Below are 18354 nucleotides of genomic sequence, written 5' to 3'. Positions count from 1 at the left end.
ATTGTATAAATTGGCCCATTTGACATAACTTGTTTCAAAAGTTGGTGCCCTGTGATGCAGTGTTTCACCCAGTTAAAGATCATGATAATGAGAGTTTCAGTAGCACATAGTTAACACACTTTTGTCCATGTTTTCTTCTGCTTTTTCCTAGTATCCAATTTATTCCCACTTTTCAAACGATATATATTTTTATAAGCCATTTTCCCCTTATGCTATAGTTTGCACTTTCTCTTCAAATATACACATTTTTGTGCAAATTCTTTGAATTGCTAATTGCATCACTATAATTGTAAACTGTATCACAATGAGCAAATAGGATTGATGGTGAAAATTGAGAAAGTTCTTATAAAATTATGAAGAGGCAATAATACAGATTTGCTATTACAAATCAAGTTTCTACAGTGCAGTTTATACATCCAGTGAGAAGTGGGCCCTTAGGTTGTCGACCCCATACGCATCCAGTATATGGCATAATAATATCAACTTCAGCCATTATATGTGGCTAACAATTCCCACAGCAATGCTCAAAATGCTCCAATGAAACCAATTAGAAAGGGGATCATCACATTTTTGATCAGAGGATAGCTAGATGATAGATGGGAGGGAGGGAGGAGAGAGAGGAGAGGGAGGTGGGAGAGGGAAAGAAACAAAGAAAGAAAGAAAGAAAGGAAGAAGGAAGGAAGGAAGGAAGGAAGGAAGGAAGGAAGGAAGGAAGAAGGAAGGAAGGAAGGAAGGAAGGAAGGAAGGAAGGTAGGTAGGTAGGTAGGTAGGTAGGTAGGTAGGTAGGTAAGTAGGTAGGTAGGTAGGTGAGGGAAGTAGAAGAGGGGGGTGAGAGAGGGAGAGGGAGAGGGAAAGAAAGAAAAGGAAGGAAGGAAGGAAGAATGGCAGTTATTATAGAAACCAGATATCCATCTCTTCTTATTTCTTTTATTATAGAAAGGTTAGGATAGGAATACTTTAAGGAAGTTATTATTATAATGTCCAAGATGGACTTTCTTACTTGTATCAAATGTTTAGCAAAAGAATCCAATTTAGCAGCGTCAATCTTCAGAAATTCTTCCAGCTAAAACTGTATTCTTCCTGTTCTCTGTATTGAAACATTAATCTAAAGTGTGTTTTTTTAAAAAAAAAAACAGAAAGAGCGAAGGGCCTTTTGCATTGCAAAATCAGACTCCACATATAACTTGACTAGAGAAAACCCATTTGAAGAGTAAAAGCTCAACCGGACATGTATTGTCTATTCAAACAGAAACGACTCTTGACGGAATAGATAGGGAAACACCTGAATTAATATTAATACTTACAAATTATTGCATTTACAAGGTCACAACTCCCTCCTTGAGACTCACCTTAACCAGAGCAGGAAAGCTGCTGATGCTTGACTGATGTATATTTCTGAGAAACCAGAGGAAAACTAAAATGGAATGACACTCACAAGAATAAATAGCCAGGGTTGAAAGCAAAGGTGAAAAATCTTGTCCAAGGTTTAAAACAAAGCCTTCTCTAGCAGGAAACTGAAGTCAAAGATAAGAAAGAAGTAATGCTTTCCAAGGTGATGGGACAAAAGGCCTTTTCCAATGAAGCAAGAGAAAATATGCCATACAAATAGTGAGTCAAGAGACTAATGTCACAACTATATTACTAAGTTGTTCATTAGCACCAAGAGAAAAGGTCAATAGATCATTCAAGCAAGAAGCAAACAACTGGGAAATTAAAGCTGTATGTTTAAATATAATGCATTATTGATGATTGTAGATGCTCTAAACTCTAGTAACTACAATTTCGATAATCAGAATTAAAACTTCTGGTAGTATGGATGATTCTATTAACCTTGGTATTTAAGGGCATTCTGTTTTGAACAGTTAGTTTAAAGCAAACCTGTTTTGTCCCTGAATCAATCAAGCCAGCTTTTGCTTCATTTTCATTTCCTTCAACTCAACAGAATATTGAAAAGAAAGAGGGAGTTGGGACACTGTCCCCACATCTTCCTGTTAGCTGGCTGAGTCTCAAAAAATCAAACAGGTTTGATCAAAACTGAAGTGGGGAGAGAGAAACAAAAATATCCCTCAAGTCTGAAAAGGGTTGCTGTCAGGCCTGGAAGCCATCTTTTGCATTGGGCTTCAGGCCTGCCACATTCAATGCTGTGGGAAATTGGGAACAGGGATTGTATGGAGTATGGGAGACATATAGTCATAATAACATTCCTTTCTCAGAGAGTCAAGGACATCTTGCCCTGCACCTGGAGTGGCATGACTGGGAGGCATCTCACTTGGGATGTTGCCTGATTGCCACATGTGATGGACATGTGGGTGTAGGGGAAGGGGCTTGGACTTTCTTTTGGGTGGGGAAAACCTGGAAGCTTTCAGATTCGGGTTTTCCCAGATGTGCCAATATGACATCGCTAATCAAATGGAACTTTGAGGAAACTCAACCCTCGGAGTCTTCTTTCCTTGGGGATGTAACTTGGAGCCCTGATAGTTAGGTCAGGCTGGGATCTGTAGGGGGAAAATGCCAACATTTTCCACTATATATTCTTATAAAAGAGAAAAATGCATTTTGGTTGGGTTAAGTCAGTTTGGTTCCTTCAAGTCAGCTTTTGATTTGGGAAGTTGATGGCTGCTCCATTCTAAATTCCCCTTCCACCTCCCTCCTGATCAGCCAACCCTGAGCAAAGCATATGTCGCGTGCCCTATTCTCATATGTACATACAAAAATATGCCCCCTGCTATTAAATAGGTTGTAAGGAACATGCTTGACTGTCATAATATGACAGCATCGTATCCATTCACCTCAAGTGCTGATAAGAACATCTTGTGCAACATATTGCAGACTAAGCATTTAATTATGCAGCCACAAAGCAAGAGAGGACATGGAGTGGTGCAACAGGCTAGAGATGGAGCTCTCGCTTCACAATCAGGAGGCTGTGGGTTCGATCCTAGGTAGAGGCAGATGTTTCTCTCTCTGGGCACGTTGAGATTATATCTGCTGAATATAACTCCGTATTGGCAACAGGAAAGGCATCTGGCCAGAAAACACTCAGCTCCATTCAGTTGCCCAGACTCCACCCCACAAGGGATTATGGGATTGTTAAAAGAAGATGATGATGAAAGCAAGAGAGGAGAGAAGTAAATAAAAAATTCATCCATCGGGTGGAGAAAAGAGAACTTCCTAAAACTTATTTCTCAAATAGTACAATAACCTTTGGAGTTCATTTCCACAAGATGCAGTGAGTGATTCATCATCAACAACTACTAGTTGTGAGGGCTGATGCTAGTGGAACAGTATATCTTTCCACAACAGTTTTTAAGAAGCATAAGCAGAAATATTGCCTTGCGTTCAAGCTCACTTAGTGCCAGTGTGAACAGCATGTTAGAAGAGACAGATCTGCATCACCGAGTTTCAGTTTTGCCACCTCGTTTGGAGATGTCAGAAACTCATTTTGAGCACTTCTTTTCTATATACAAAAGCCAAGATTTACAACTAAAGCATGGCTCTTCCTTAATGTGTCAAATATATGCCACTCAGACTTACTACATTTCTTTGAAACTTTGACAGCTTGAATTTTAATTGAAATCTCTGTGTGACCTGCAAAATTACTTTTGACATTCAAGGGATAATTGGGAGTAACCTCTGATCCCATTTCCCTCTTGCATACCCCATTCTATCAATTTCTCTCCTCACATCCTTACATATTAAACAAAAATATGGAACCTGATGAAAGAACTCCTAAGGACACAAAGTACCAGCACAAACTTATGTGAAAATACTTCAAGAACCTCAACCAAACATTTTCTATCTCTTTGCCATAACATCCAACGGAGGCTACCCCAGGCTGCCCCATTGTCTCAAACACTGGAATTATCACAACTGAAATATCAAGTTTCATGGACTTTGTGTTTAGCAATAATAACAATAGCAATAACAGTAGACTTATATACCGCTTCATAGGCCTTTCAGGCCTCTCTAAGCGGTTTACAGAGTCAGCATATTGCCCCCAACAACAATCCGGGTCCTCATTTTACCCACCTCGGAAGGATGGAAGGCTGAGTCAACCCTGAGCCGGTGAGATTTGAACCGCTGAACTGCTGATCTAGCAGTCAGCCTGCAGTGCTGCATTTAACCACTGCGCCACCTTTAGACCTTAAGCCACCAGCACTTACATAAGGCTTCACAGACTTCCTAAAAAAACTGAATCCCATAGGAAATCTCTCTAATTACACGATTTTATCCATTATACACCAATATCCCCCACAAACATGGACTACAATGAGCCGCAATGGTTAGAGTGGCTACTTCTGCTGATCACTGGCTGCCTGCAATTTGGCAGTTCGAATCTCACCAGCTCAAGGTTGACTCAGCCTTCCATCCTTCCGAGGTGGGTAAAATGCGGACCCAGTTTGTTGGTGGCAATAGGCTGATTCTGTAAACTGCTTAGAGAGGACTTTAAAGTACTATAAAGTGGTATATAAGTCTAAGTGCTATTGCTATTGCTACAAGCCATTAAGAACATCATCATCGATACCAAAACAGGATCCCTTGCCACCCGGCTATAATTTATATTCACCCAAACAACCTCAATGATGTTACAAGGTATATAAATCCTTCCATTCCCCACCATCCAGTCAGAGCTGAAGAAGCTTCTTGGATGAGAAGCAAAATGTCTTCAAAGAAAAACCAGAAACTCCAGTTGCCTCTTGAAAAAAAGCACCTTTGGGATAACCATGACCTGGATGACTGAGAATCTCCACAGACAACCTCAACAATGGGCAATAGCAGGTACTTTAAATTTGCAGCAGAGCCATGAATGTGTTGCCCACATCTTCATGGCTGACCTAGAACATGGATGTCACTACAAATTTCCACAATCGACCTATAAAAACCATGTTATACAACCTATAAGGGATGTGGTGGCTCAGTGGCTAAGATACTGAGCTTGTCGATCAGAAGGTCAGCAGTTCGACAGTTCGAATCCCTAGCAACGCGTAATGGAGTGAGTTCCCGTTACTTGTCCCAGCTTCTGCCAACTTAGCAGTTTGAAAGTATGTAAAAATGCAAGTAGAAAAATAGGGACCACCTTTGGTGGGAAGGTAACAGCGCTCCATGCATCTTCGGCACATGACCATGGAGACGTCTTCGGACAGTGCTGGCTCTTTGGCTTTGAAACGGAGATGAACACCTCCCCCTAGAGTCAGGAAGGACTAGCACATATGTGCAAAGGTAACCTTTACCTTTATCTTTATACAACCTATAGATCATCATGAATACCTATTTGCTTCCAGCTTTGCCTCAGCACATACCACCAAATATTTCATTTATAGCCAGCTAAATTTGTTCTACCTCACTTAATAGAGATATTCGACTTGTAGAATGAATTCAGGAAATTGAACTATCCACCCAACAATTTCAACTGACAAATCAATACAGCCAGATTGGGTCTATTAAAAGGCAGAAACAGAATAGCAGAATACCATTTAAACCACGGAAGTAATAAGCGACAACCCTCACAGGACAATGCAGAAACTTTCTCAGGACTTGATGGCAGGCTTATTTTTGTTATTCAGTTATTCTGCTGTGTCTGATTCTTCATGATCCAATGGGCTCTAGCAACTCAACCACCACTTCACCACTGTCCCCCATATTTTGCCCAAATTCATGTTTGTTGTGTAAATGACACTATCTAGCTAACTGATCTTCTACAGTCCCCTTTTCCTTTTGCCTTCAATCTTTCCCAACATCATGGTCCTTTCCAATGAGTCCTCTCTTCTCCTTAGGTGGCCAAAGTATTTGAGCTTCAGATTCAGTATCTATCCTTCCAAATAACATTCAGGATCAATTTCCTTTAGGATTTAATGATTTGATCCCCTTGCAGTCTCAAGAGTTTTCTCCAGCACCACAATTTGAAAACATCAATTATTCAGTGCTCAGCCTTTCTTTTTATGTTCAACTCTCATAGTCAAACATTACTACTGGGAGCAGGTCCATACTTGCTTACAAACAACCTGAAACAGATTCTCACAAGCATCTGGGACAATGATGCCAACCAGAACTTGTATCAAAGCCAGATGTTACTTTGTCCTCATATCAATACAAACAGTGCCCTCATAGAGTTGGCAACAAGTGCACACATGAGATCAGTAGCACCTCCACATGATCTTCCTTTAATGTGATATGTGCCATCATCTGCCAGCAATATCTGTCTGGAATCTGTGTAGGACAAATTCTGTGCAAAATAATTAGTGGACAGAAGCTTAACATCAGGACTCAAAGCAAGGGCAAAGTAATGGCATAGCATTGGAGGCTCCCAGATCGCTCAATAGGAGATTGAAATTGACTGCTTTGGAAAAACACGACTTTTAACAGCTCTATTGAATGAGAAATTGCTGAACTCAGACACATCAAAAGGTTTCCAGCAATCTCAGAAGGTCTGAAGAAACCCAATGGGTAATGTAACCGGCATCTGTATAATCAACTTGTCTACCCCTCTCTTCCCCCATCTCGTTCCAGTTTAAATCTTATATCAGTCTAACCTTTTTAGACACCTGATGAAGCTTATGCTTTTTAAATAAGATTTCATAGTCAGAAAAAGTACTACCAAAATCTTATTTTGTCACACTGTATATTCCTCTTACAATATTCTACTCCCCAGGACAGTTTATACAGAAGAGAAATTTAAAGAAGCATTAGCACTTTAGAGTCTCAATATCTATAATATCACATTATAGTTTTTGAAGACAATTAGCACTACTGTTACATAATTTACTATATTGCGAGGCATAAATGTTCTCTCACATTTACTACAGTAAACTCTAAAAAATCTCCACTAAACATTTCAATAAATAACTATTTATATACTACTAAAATTCTCCTGTTAGTGTGTCTGATTGTACCCTCCAGATAGGCCAAATTATGCATTATGATTTTTGAATCAAAGTACCTCAAATACATTAACTCACAGAATGCATTAAAAGTTGGGATCCATTCAGAGGTGGGCTGCGCATACGTTAAAAACCAGTTCGCCAGAAATGTGAGCCTTCCTTGCTTTCACGCAGCTTCAAACACACAACAAATCTTCTCAGGTGAGTAGAGCAAGTGAGGCATGGCAATCAGCTAGGCTTCGTGGGCAGGGAACAAAGCCAGAGGGTGAGATAAATAGGACAGGCTAGGACCAGGGTGGGTGGTCGGGACTACCAGTTCACCCAAACCGGTGCGAACCGGCAGTAGCCGACCTCTGGATCAATTAGCCTATGGAGTTGAAATAAAAATTCATGCCACTTTTATTCACAAAGTTCTGGCCACTGCAATGTCCCTGGGGTCATTTCCAATGCTCCCTACCAGTTTCCCACAAGAAGAGACAATGATGAAGCTGGCAGGAAGTTAGAAGTTACTCCCACACATGGTACCATACCAATTTTTTTAATCAGTCAATTTTCAAACCAAACCAATAGCAGTACAATTCAGGAAAATTTAAGGTTCATTTGCATCAGAGTGCACTACCTTTCTCTCAAAGGATAACCCAACAGGTCATAGAATGTCTAATAAGCACATTAAATATACAGCATAGATTTGCATTAGTGACATACAGCAGACACATTCGTGAGACACATTTGATTTGTAGAGAGCCGCACTACTTAAAGTATGGTCTGAGATTACTGATAGTCTTCAAATTGTTACCGTCTGTAATGAAAACTGTACAAAACAAATATTACAAGTGTAATAACTATTCGCTATATCAATCATTTCTACACACCACTTTCAATGAACAATGTGTACAATTTTTGTAATTCTTTTCTTTTTTCCTATGATTGTTCTGACAATATTTATTGAAATATAATTTCATGTCTGCTGAATCTAATAATAAAAATGGGCTTGTACTGTGTATCTTTTTGTTTCATTTTTAATAATTCATTGTTATTGTATTTCACAGAAATATCAGCTCACGATAGATTGGAATTTTTTTAAAAAAAAAAGTTAAGATAGCTTGAGATGCACATTTTTTTTCTACCTGGCAGATATAAACAAGATGAAATGTTCAAGTCTCAGTCTTCAGATAAGAACGATCAATGTCAAAATCCATGTATTTCTTTATGGATGGTGCTCTTTGTATTCCTACAAATTTATAACTGAAGCCTGTAATTCGGGTCAGTTCTGACTTATTACTTCAGAAACAAAGCACCTTTTCAACTGAAGCCTTTATCTACCAAAACTAATAATTAGAGATATCACCTTAATCCAGAGTTCCCCAACCTTTCCGACTTTGTGGACTTGTTGGGGAAGGGGAGGGGATGGTTCCACATGAGCATCTGGCAAAGGTGCATGTACGTATATGCAGCTCCTACACACTCCTTTGCCATTACTTCAGCCTGGTTGCATGTCCTACTATTGGGCTGCTGTCCAGAGGTTGCCTTAATCTATATATATGAAAGGCAAATACCACTCACTCATCACAAAATCTCCAGAACCGTAAAGCCTACAAACTTGAAATTTGGCACATATGTTCCTCTTGGCTTCTAGGTGCTCGGTAAGAAAGGATTTTTTGAAATGACCATCAGATCATTATTATTTCTTATATAGTAATTAACATGCTCTGATGCTAAGGAGTTCTACTCCCCCTCCCCACCTGAAAAGAACTCTGTTCCAACTACCAGTTACCTCACATTCCATTACTTCAGTTCAAACTGGCAGACGTTCCACTCCTTCACTCAGGCTTTTTTTTTCTTATGAACAACTTTGTAATTTGGGATAGAAAGCCATAACTAAGGAGATTCTTTATGGAGATTCTCAATCATCCAGGTCATGGTTGTCCCAAAGATGCTTTTTCAAGAGGCAACTAGACTTTCTGGTTTTCCATTTAAAATGTTTCACCTCTCATCCAAGAAGCTTCTTCACCTCTGAGCTCATCCAAGAAGCTGAAGAAATGTCTTCAAAGAAAAACCAGAAAGTTCAGTTGCCTCTTGAAAAAGCAGCTTTGGGATAAGTTGGTGATGAGCATTTTTTTCAATCCAGGGATTGTATTTATCTTTCTGTGGCATAAAGAGAGATGCAATCAAAAGGACATGGGTGCAATAGCACTAAGATTTGAAAACCACTTCACAGTGCTTTACAACCCTCTCTAAGCAGTTTACAGAGTCAGCATATTGACCCCAACATTTTGGGTCCTCATTTTACTGACCTTGGAAGGATGGAACGCTAAGTCAACCTTGAGCTGGTCAGAATCAAACTGCTGGCAATTGGCAGAATTACCTTGCAATACTGCATTCTAAACATTGTGTCACCATGGCTCTTAAACTGTAGGTCAAAAGTAGGTTAGGAAGGTTGGTGTGTTGATTTCGAAGACTGATTTTACTTTTTTTAAAATTTGGTAAATCAGTAGATTGGATTCCAAATCTCCGATTGAAGTCTCAGAAGCAACTGATAAAAGCTGTCACTATTAAACAAGGCCACACACTCAGTGGGAGTTAGATAACTGATAACCAGCATACCTAGGTTCACTTTAAAGTCACCTGCTGAGATTTACAGCCAAAAGAATATTTGAACCTCTATTGAAACCTGATTCTCTCTCAACAATCTTTCTAATACTTGTTCTTCACTCAGTCAATGTTGAGACAATTCAGTGATTTAAAAAAAATGTTTTTTTCTTCTGATTCTTCTAAAACAAGATACAACCATACGTGGCTCCACATCTAGACACATAGCAATACATCTGTTCATTATTTGCAATATGCCTTCTTGCAGGAAGTGTCGAGCATCTGGGAAATCAGGAGATTCAGACAGTTCAAATGAGTATAAAGATTTATTGCATGCTTAAGCTCTCTACAAGAATCTGAGCTACTAATGGTCAAAGCAAATTTGTGGTAGATAAGAGTCAAAGGAATTCTAGGTGGCCTGGACTTAGATCTCTTATAGGTGTATAGGAACTCATGACTGATGATGTGTTTGACCCCCTCCCTCATGCTCATCCTGGTCATCTCCTACAGGAAGCAATGTTTTGATCAATGGCTATGAGATTGGGCATGGAACATTCTTTTTAATATAGTGCTTGGCTTTCTAAATAATTTTCCATAATAAATGAAGTAGTTTCAGCTTTGGTGAAAGAAAAAGAAAGAAAGAGAAAGAGAGAGAGGGGGAAGAGAGAGGGAGAGGGAGAGGGAGAGAAAGAGAAAGAAAAGGAGTCACCATCTGCTGCTTCTCTTATGACAAGTGCTTATTAAATTGTGCTATTCCAGGGGCTAGAATATTGTCTTTTACTTCTGCCTGAAGTTGCTGTTATTTGCATAGCTTATTCATGCTGTGAAATGAATATTGCCTTTTGTGTCTTAAACTCAGCTTAAATGACTTGCCATTTTTACCTTCCTAAGATATGACTAATACTGTCTGAATGCCCAGAGAGATTCCATAATGCACACATGTGCTGTATGAATTCCGAATTATCTTTTCTCTGCTCATATGAAGGCATTAAATAAAGATTAATGAGACATTTGGGGCTCACATTAGCAGCACAGTATACAACAGATATTATGCTAATGATGATGATGTCCCATTCATTGACCTGACTCAACTCAACCCCTCTCTCTTTCCAAACCTGAATACATTTAACATCAAATAATAGCTTGGAGCATTTTGCATTTAAGAAGCAAACTCTGAGCATCCTTAATGATGATTAGAAGAAAGAAAAACAATGCACGTCTTTGATCAGAAAGTTCTTTATACCAAATGTTGACAAAAGTTCTCCCAAAATTGCTATTTTTCAAATGTAATATGGTAATCTTGAAAACTGGAAAAATGCTTTTAAAATTCTTAGCTAGGTACCATAATTGAGAAGAATAAGATAATAAATTATTTCACATTAACGCCAATGTTCCCCCTAGCTACCAAGGCAGTTCTCTGCATTGTGATAAACAGACATGGCCATGGATATACATAGCCTGCACACCTACAACTCATATACCTATAAAGGAATCCATCAGAGTTGGAGGCTTAGAAATTCAAATAAATAAATAAAAGAAACGAATGAAAAGAAACTTCATAAACTCACATAGGATGACATGGGCATTCATGTAAAAAGGTACAAAAAGCCTTATATCCAACTTTAGGTTCAGAGCTAGTATGGCAAAGTGGTTAAGGCAGGATGTTAGAAACCAGGACTGAGTTCTAGTCCCACTTTAGATACGAAGCCAGTTGGATGATCCTAGGCTAGTCCCTCTCTCTCAGTCCTAGAAAGGAGACAAGGGCAAATGATTTCTGAAAAATCTTGCCAATAAATCTGCAAGGATTACCATATTTTTTGGACTATAAGATGCACCGGTATATAAGACGCACCAAGATTTCAAAGAGATAAGTAAAAAAAAAAGGGTTGGGGGAACGCAAAAATGTCAGCGTTTTTGCAAAAAAAAGGGTGGAAATGGGCTGGTTTTTGCAAAAATTAGGGCATTTTTTCCTTCCCCCAGCCCTGCTGAGGCCTGCAGAGTGCTTCTGGGGACTGTGGGAAGGCAAAAACGCCTCTATTTTTGCAAAAAACAGCACATTTTTTTGCCCATTTTTTGCAAAAATAGGGTGTGGGCAGGGCTTTGGGAGGCCAAAAATGTATGTATTCCATATATAAGATGCACCAACATTTCCATGTTCTTTGGGGGAGGGAGGTGCATCTTATACTCTGAAAAATACAGTAGTTCAGGCAGCTGCTAGGAGTTAACATTGACTCAAAGGCTGGCTTATTGTTATATAGAATTGAGGATGAAACAGGAGCCAATGAATGGATTGATTTAGAATTCCTCTCTGGATTAAAGAGAAGACAAGGATCACCCATGTTTGACTCCACAGAGCTTCTCCCTTTGAAGAGCCCAGAGAGAGCCACACAGCATTCTTCTGCACATTTGAGAGGTCTGAGGGCTGGGGGAATATTCGTCTTGCCTAAGCCATATTTGGCACAATATCTATGGAGATTCTCCATCATCCAGGACATGGTTGTCCCAAAGATGATTTTCCAAAAGGCAACTAGACTTTCTAAGTTTTTTTCTCCCTTGGAAACACTTCGCTTCTCATCAAAGAAGCTTCCAAGCTCAAAAACTCTCTTAACTAGTTTAGGAAGTTGCTTATTACTGATTTATTTGTATCTTCCAAAGGGCAAGCTGCATTTTGTTGCGGGGGAAAAATCTCTCTAGCATGGATGACAGAAGTTCCAATGTAAGACTAAGGATTAAGAAGAAAACTTTTACTTTTGGGGAAACAACAAAACAGAGACCAGAATGTGGATTTTTGAAAGTTAAGGAGCTAGATAGACTTAAAAGAACATTTCTTGAAAGGATTTAAAAATGTTTTTAAAAGTATACATTATGAAGTCTTTTGAAATTAATTGTAAAAAAATCCTCCTGTGGAAAAATGTTGTTGATTGGAAAATGAACAGATGATAAGAAGGAACTTAAAGGCTGGCTAAAGGGAACCAGAGAGAACAAAGCATTACTCTTAGAGGAGAACAGACCTATTCATACAATGGAGCAACAATATTTGACCATAGAAGAAATTAAAGCTGTTGGGGACTTCAGAAATTATTTAACAAGATTGTTTGATGTTATACCAGAGGATACAGAGGAAAAACAGATTTTTATTGGCCAAAACAGAGACTGAGGCTCATTTGAATGTGAATTTGGAATTTTAAAACATGCTGGATTATAAAACTGATGTGTAAAAAGAAATTGTGGATCTGAAAATGGATTATAAAATCCCAGAATAAAAGAACAATATAGAAAATGATGCCGAAATGTATTTACAAATGAAAGCAGTTGATGTCTTCATAATTAAAGGGGAATACAAATAATAAATCAGTAGATTGACCTGGAAATCCTTCATATCTTGGATTTAGAAAACAAATGTGTGGAACCATGGAAACTCTCTCTGAGATGAGACAAAGAGAGATTGCTCCAGCTGTTCCTGGAAAGAGGCAAAGAGAAAATTATAAGAAATCAACTTGTGACATGCTATTTGATGAGACTAAAGATCAACAATTTTAAAACTAAAAATGAGGTTTATAAAGTAAATCTCTTTGATCAGGGTAAGGTACTGTAGATGATGAAGGATGATAGATTAATAGATAGATAGATAGATAGATAGATAGATAGATAGATAGATAAGATAAGATAAGATAAGATAAGATAAGATAAGATAAGATAAGATAAGATAAGATAAGATAAGGTAGGCAATAGAGATGTTTCTGGTAGCTGTTAATGGGATTTGTTTTTGACCAGGACTCAATGACAAAGCTTTAAAGATCTATTTATAACTGGGAATAGATTATTCTTGCTTTATTTCTTAAAGAAAGTGATGTTTGGATTATAACACTGAATTTTTTTAAAATTAAATATATATGTTGATATTTCTGGTAATTCTTCAGAGTTTCTTCAGCTCTGACAGGATAGTGAGGAATGGAAGGATCCCAGGTCTTCAAAGAAAAAACAAGGAAGCCCAGTTGACTCCTGAAAAATCACCTTTGGGACAACCATGACCTGGATGACTGAGAAGCTCTACAGATTTTTAGCTACACAATTTGGGATGAATACCCCTTGAATGGTGTGCAAGTAAGAATGGATTTCCAGAGGAAAAAATGGCAGACTACAAGAACCAGGAGAACTATTCAGGTGACCCTGAGGACACAGATAAACCTCCAAGGGGCTTCAATGGCCCTCTACAAGAGCCGAGGTGGCGCAGTGGTTAAATGCAGCACTGCAGGCTACTTCAGCTGACTGCAGTTCAGCAGTTTGGCTGTTCAAATCCCACCAGGCTCAAGGTTGACTCAGCCTTCCATCCTTCCGAGGTGGGTAAAATGAGGACCCAGATTGTTGTTGGGGGCAATATGCTGACTCTGTAAACCGCTTAGAGAGGGCTGAAAGCCCTATGAAGCGGTATATAAACCTAACTATTGCTATTGCTACACGGATGCATATCACCAGCTGTCCACAAGGAAAATAAATCCTTCTATTCCACACCATTCAGTCAGAGCTGAAGAAGCTTCTTGGATGAGAAGCAAAAATGTCTGAGTCAAAGCCATCATTTAAAAAGTTAACATGGTCACATTGTAGTAATTCACTAGACCATAGTGATATGGTGAAAAGCAGACCATGTAACAATTCCTAATGTAAGTCCCTTACAGTATTACAACCATGTAAGTGCATATTGTACAGCCAGCATAACAGGGCTAAAATGCACCAAAAAAACAACAACAACCCTGAAAAGAAAATAAACCCAAAAAAGGAATTTCCAGCCCATGGATGATATATTTTCTTGTTTTCAAAACCATTTTCTTCAGTATTCACTTTTCCCTCTTCTTTGTGTGATGCATTTGAAGCAAGAACTGATACAACACACACACACACACACACACACACACACACACACACTGCATGGCTGAAATGGATCCAAATTACCAGCATTTGCAGAACGCTCTTCAGAAAAGAATGCAGAATAATAATGCATTAGGCTTTTTGATGGATGCTTGATAAAGGAAGCAAAAATAAAATAAAATAAAAACCCCTCTTGCACACTATCAAATTTCTTTTTTCAGTATCAGTACTTATTTTATAGGCCTCTTTTATGAAATATATTTAAAATAATGTCCTGTTAAGACATACTTAAATTCAGATTCACAGCCATTTCAGAGTTGGGCTCATAGCAAAAATGGACAGACCTTTTCCAAGACAGAATAAAGACTGGAACTCCCTATTTGGCAATAATACACATTTTTCTTTGGCTCTTTTTTTATATAATCTCTCAATAAACCAGCAGTCAGAAATATTTCTAAATTACATCAGGGAACAGGGAGATGAAATATATATATATTATATTTTGAGCACTGAGAAGTGGCTTTTTCCACGACTGCAATCTTTCCGTGAAAAAGCCAGATCTGGGAATAGATACTTATTTCATTTTCAGAGGCTTCAGTCATCTCCTTTTCACCTGTATCTCAGACTAGGATTTTAGTATTTCAGCAGGGTCTTCAGTTCAGCTCAAGTACAACTGTCCATTCAAGAGAAATCTAACCCTATGAATTGTAATCAAGACTCAATATTAAAGGATCTAAGTCTCTCAGTTCTTTGATCTGATCTCAACCTCAGGCATCAGATTTCCATCCAAGATGTCTCAAATGACATTTATTTTCTAAGAAGAGGCTTGAGATAGATTCCTATACAGTCATATTTTAAATTTCACTTTCTTGAATAAGTCTAAATTGATTGGGTTCGCACAATACACAATACTCCGGCTATAACAATCTACAGTGGTTGAGTTTGCACAAGATGCTAGGCCAAAACCATTGAAACTGTATTATCCTTAATGTGTACTGTGAAGGGAGTTCTATATTCTAGGGAACAATATCCAAGTAGGAAATTTATTTATAGCCCCCAAAAGATCAACGCCTGTAAATTTATTAAAATGATTAAATGGTAGTTAATGAAGAGAATCTTTATGTTCTGACACTAGCTATGCTTTATCTGCATAGATAAAGGTCATCATTAGTAATTGTCTTCTTGATAGAGATAGAATTAGTGTTCATTATCAGTACTACTACTAGTAGTAATAGTATTTTCTAAGGAGAAAAGAAGCAATGTATGTGAGTATTAGAATAGAATAGAATAGAATAGAATGGAATGGAATAGAATAGAATAACAGAGTTGGAAGGGATCTTGGAAGTCTTCTAGTCCAACCCCCTGCTTAGGCAGGAAACCTCTTCAGACAAATGGTTATCCAACATCTTCTTAAGAACTTCCAGTGTTGGAATATTCATCCATTCATTATATATAGATTACTCATGTAGATGTGTTGCCTTTCTCAGTCCTATCCAACAACTTAATTGCTAGATCAGTGCTTCCCAAACCTGGGATAAATTATCCTAAATTGGCTAAAAGTGGTTATTCTTTGGTTAATGATACATAAACACATTACTCATCATGTCTCTGCCTCTCCAGTCCCTTCCACCCTCCAGATACAGTAAGGTATCTTCTTCTTCTGTGCATAGTTTCCCATGAAAGGATGGCCCTGATACTTGTAAACCTGGATGGCATTACATTATTAATTTACTCTGAGTGTCAGGATCACACTGGATTTGGCATGCAATGACATAACACACTTCTTTGATGGCTAACAGAGATGAGGTAAGAATTCAGTATGTTCCAAAATAGCTGATCCCTGAGGCCTTTCAAAATATGTGTCAATGTGTCTATTTCAAAAGAGCCCACGAGAGGAAATTGCCAGGGATAAAACCTAACATTCATTAACTAACTCACTCTAGATTTAAACTGAAATTTTGAAAATGAAATGAAAGTGAAAAAAACTGCTTTAGCAATTGGCAACTGGCCACTATAGCTTCCCAAACAGAAAAATGAGTGGGTGAAATTCTCCAAATAAACCTCCAAAACAGTATGTTCAATTTCTGAAAATATATTTCACAAGGGAATACCACATATGTTGTGGATATCAGAATTGGCAAAACATTAGTTCTGAAATGGTTAATTTACTTCAAGTACTTAATAGAAGTGTGGCTTATCTGTCAAAATCTACAATGCCTTCCGATAGCAATATATTTAAATTCATTTTAATTGCTTCTCAGTCTATATAAGAGCTATGGTGGTGCAGTGATTAGAATGTAGTATTGCAGGATAACTCACCGCTCACTGCCAGGAGTTTGATCCTGACCGACTCAAGGTTGACTCAGCCTTACATCCTTTCAAGGTTAATACAATGAAGACCCAGATTGTTGGGGTCAACATGATGATACTAATAAACCTCTCAGAAAATGTTGTAAACCCTTATGGAATGGTATATATGTCTAAGTGGGTTCCACCACAAAACTGCAGTAGAATAAAGCGCGCTCGACGAAAGCGCGTACGTGATGTCATCACAGCGGACAAAAACATCGCGCTGTGAGCGGTAAATTTAAAATTAAAGCGAAAACCTTACCCTAACCCCCCCAAACCTAACCCTAAACCTAACCCTAAACCTAACCCTTAACCTAACGCTAAACCTAACGCTAACCCTTAACCTAACCCTAAACCTAACCCTAACGCTTAACGTAACCCTAAACCTAACCCTAACCCTTAACCTAACCCTAACCCTAGCCCTAAACCTAACCCTTACCTTTATGTGAATCGGCTTGCTTTAATTTTATTTTAATTTTAATTTAATTTATTTTTAATTTTTTTCGTCGCGCTGCTGATGACGTCACATACGCGCTTTAATTGGGCGCGCTTTAGTGGACCGCGGTTTTGACGAGTCATGGTCTAAGTGCTATTGCTATTTTCATGCCACAATAGCGATGCCTTCAGATACCACTGAAACTGTCCAAAGTTAGTGTTATTTCCATGACTGGGGACCAGTTGACTAGTCCTGTTCCCAAGCCAGCCCCTGCTTGAGCCAACAAGCCCCAGTGACAGAGGTAGAAGAGGTGTATTCAATAATCCATGTGTGGAGGGCTCAAAGCACAATGAGGTTAAAAGTAAAGGTAAAGGTTCCCCTCGCACATATGCGCTAGTCATTCCCGACTATAGGGAGCAGTGCTCATCTCCGTTTCAAAGCCAAAGACCAGCGCTGTCCAAAGACATCTCCATGGTCATGTGGCCGGCATGACCAAACGCCAAAGGCACACAGAACACTGTTACCTTTCCACCAAAGGTGGTTCCTATTTCTTCTACTTGCATTTTTTACGAATGAGAACAGCAGTTGCACACACATACTGCAAAAGCATCTCCCCTTCATGTAACATATTCCAGAAGTTAAGCCTAGAAATGTTCTGGCACAAAAATTTTGTTATAGATGTTAAGAATACATCATCATCAGCCTGTGTGTCCAGAAACAGAGAGGGTGCCAATGAAGTTAGAAACAACACACTTCTTTCATATAACTGGCTCCAGACAATTTGTGGCTATGCTTCCTGGACCAGCAGACGTTGATAAATATCTCTCAAACATGTTTCTAAATATTTTCAAAAAGAGTATATTTCCGTAATCCAGTCAAATAGATTACAGTTACAAGACCTGGACCAAGCAAGTATGATATTTGGGGAGAGATGCATTTGGTCCATTCATGTTACCTGGGCAATTAGCTCCTGGTGTCAAGGTTCCAAGTAATAGCCCTAACAAAAGAAGACTCTGAGGCTTGAGATTCCTCAAAGTTCCATTTTATTAGAGATGTCATATTGGCCCATCTGGGAAAACCCGAATCTGAAAGTTTCCAGGTTTTCCCCACCCAAAATAAAATTCAAGTCCCTGCCCGGCACCCACATGTCCATCACATGGTTCTATCAAGCACCGCCCCAACTGGAGATGCCTCCCAATCATGCCACTCAAGGTGCAGGGCAGGATGACCTTGATTCTC

Source organism: Thamnophis elegans, chromosome 2, assembly GCF_009769535.1.
Source record: "Thamnophis elegans isolate rThaEle1 chromosome 2, rThaEle1.pri, whole genome shotgun sequence".
Taxonomy (NCBI): Eukaryota; Metazoa; Chordata; class Lepidosauria; order Squamata; family Colubridae; genus Thamnophis; species Thamnophis elegans.
This window is presented reverse-complemented; position numbering follows the sequence as displayed.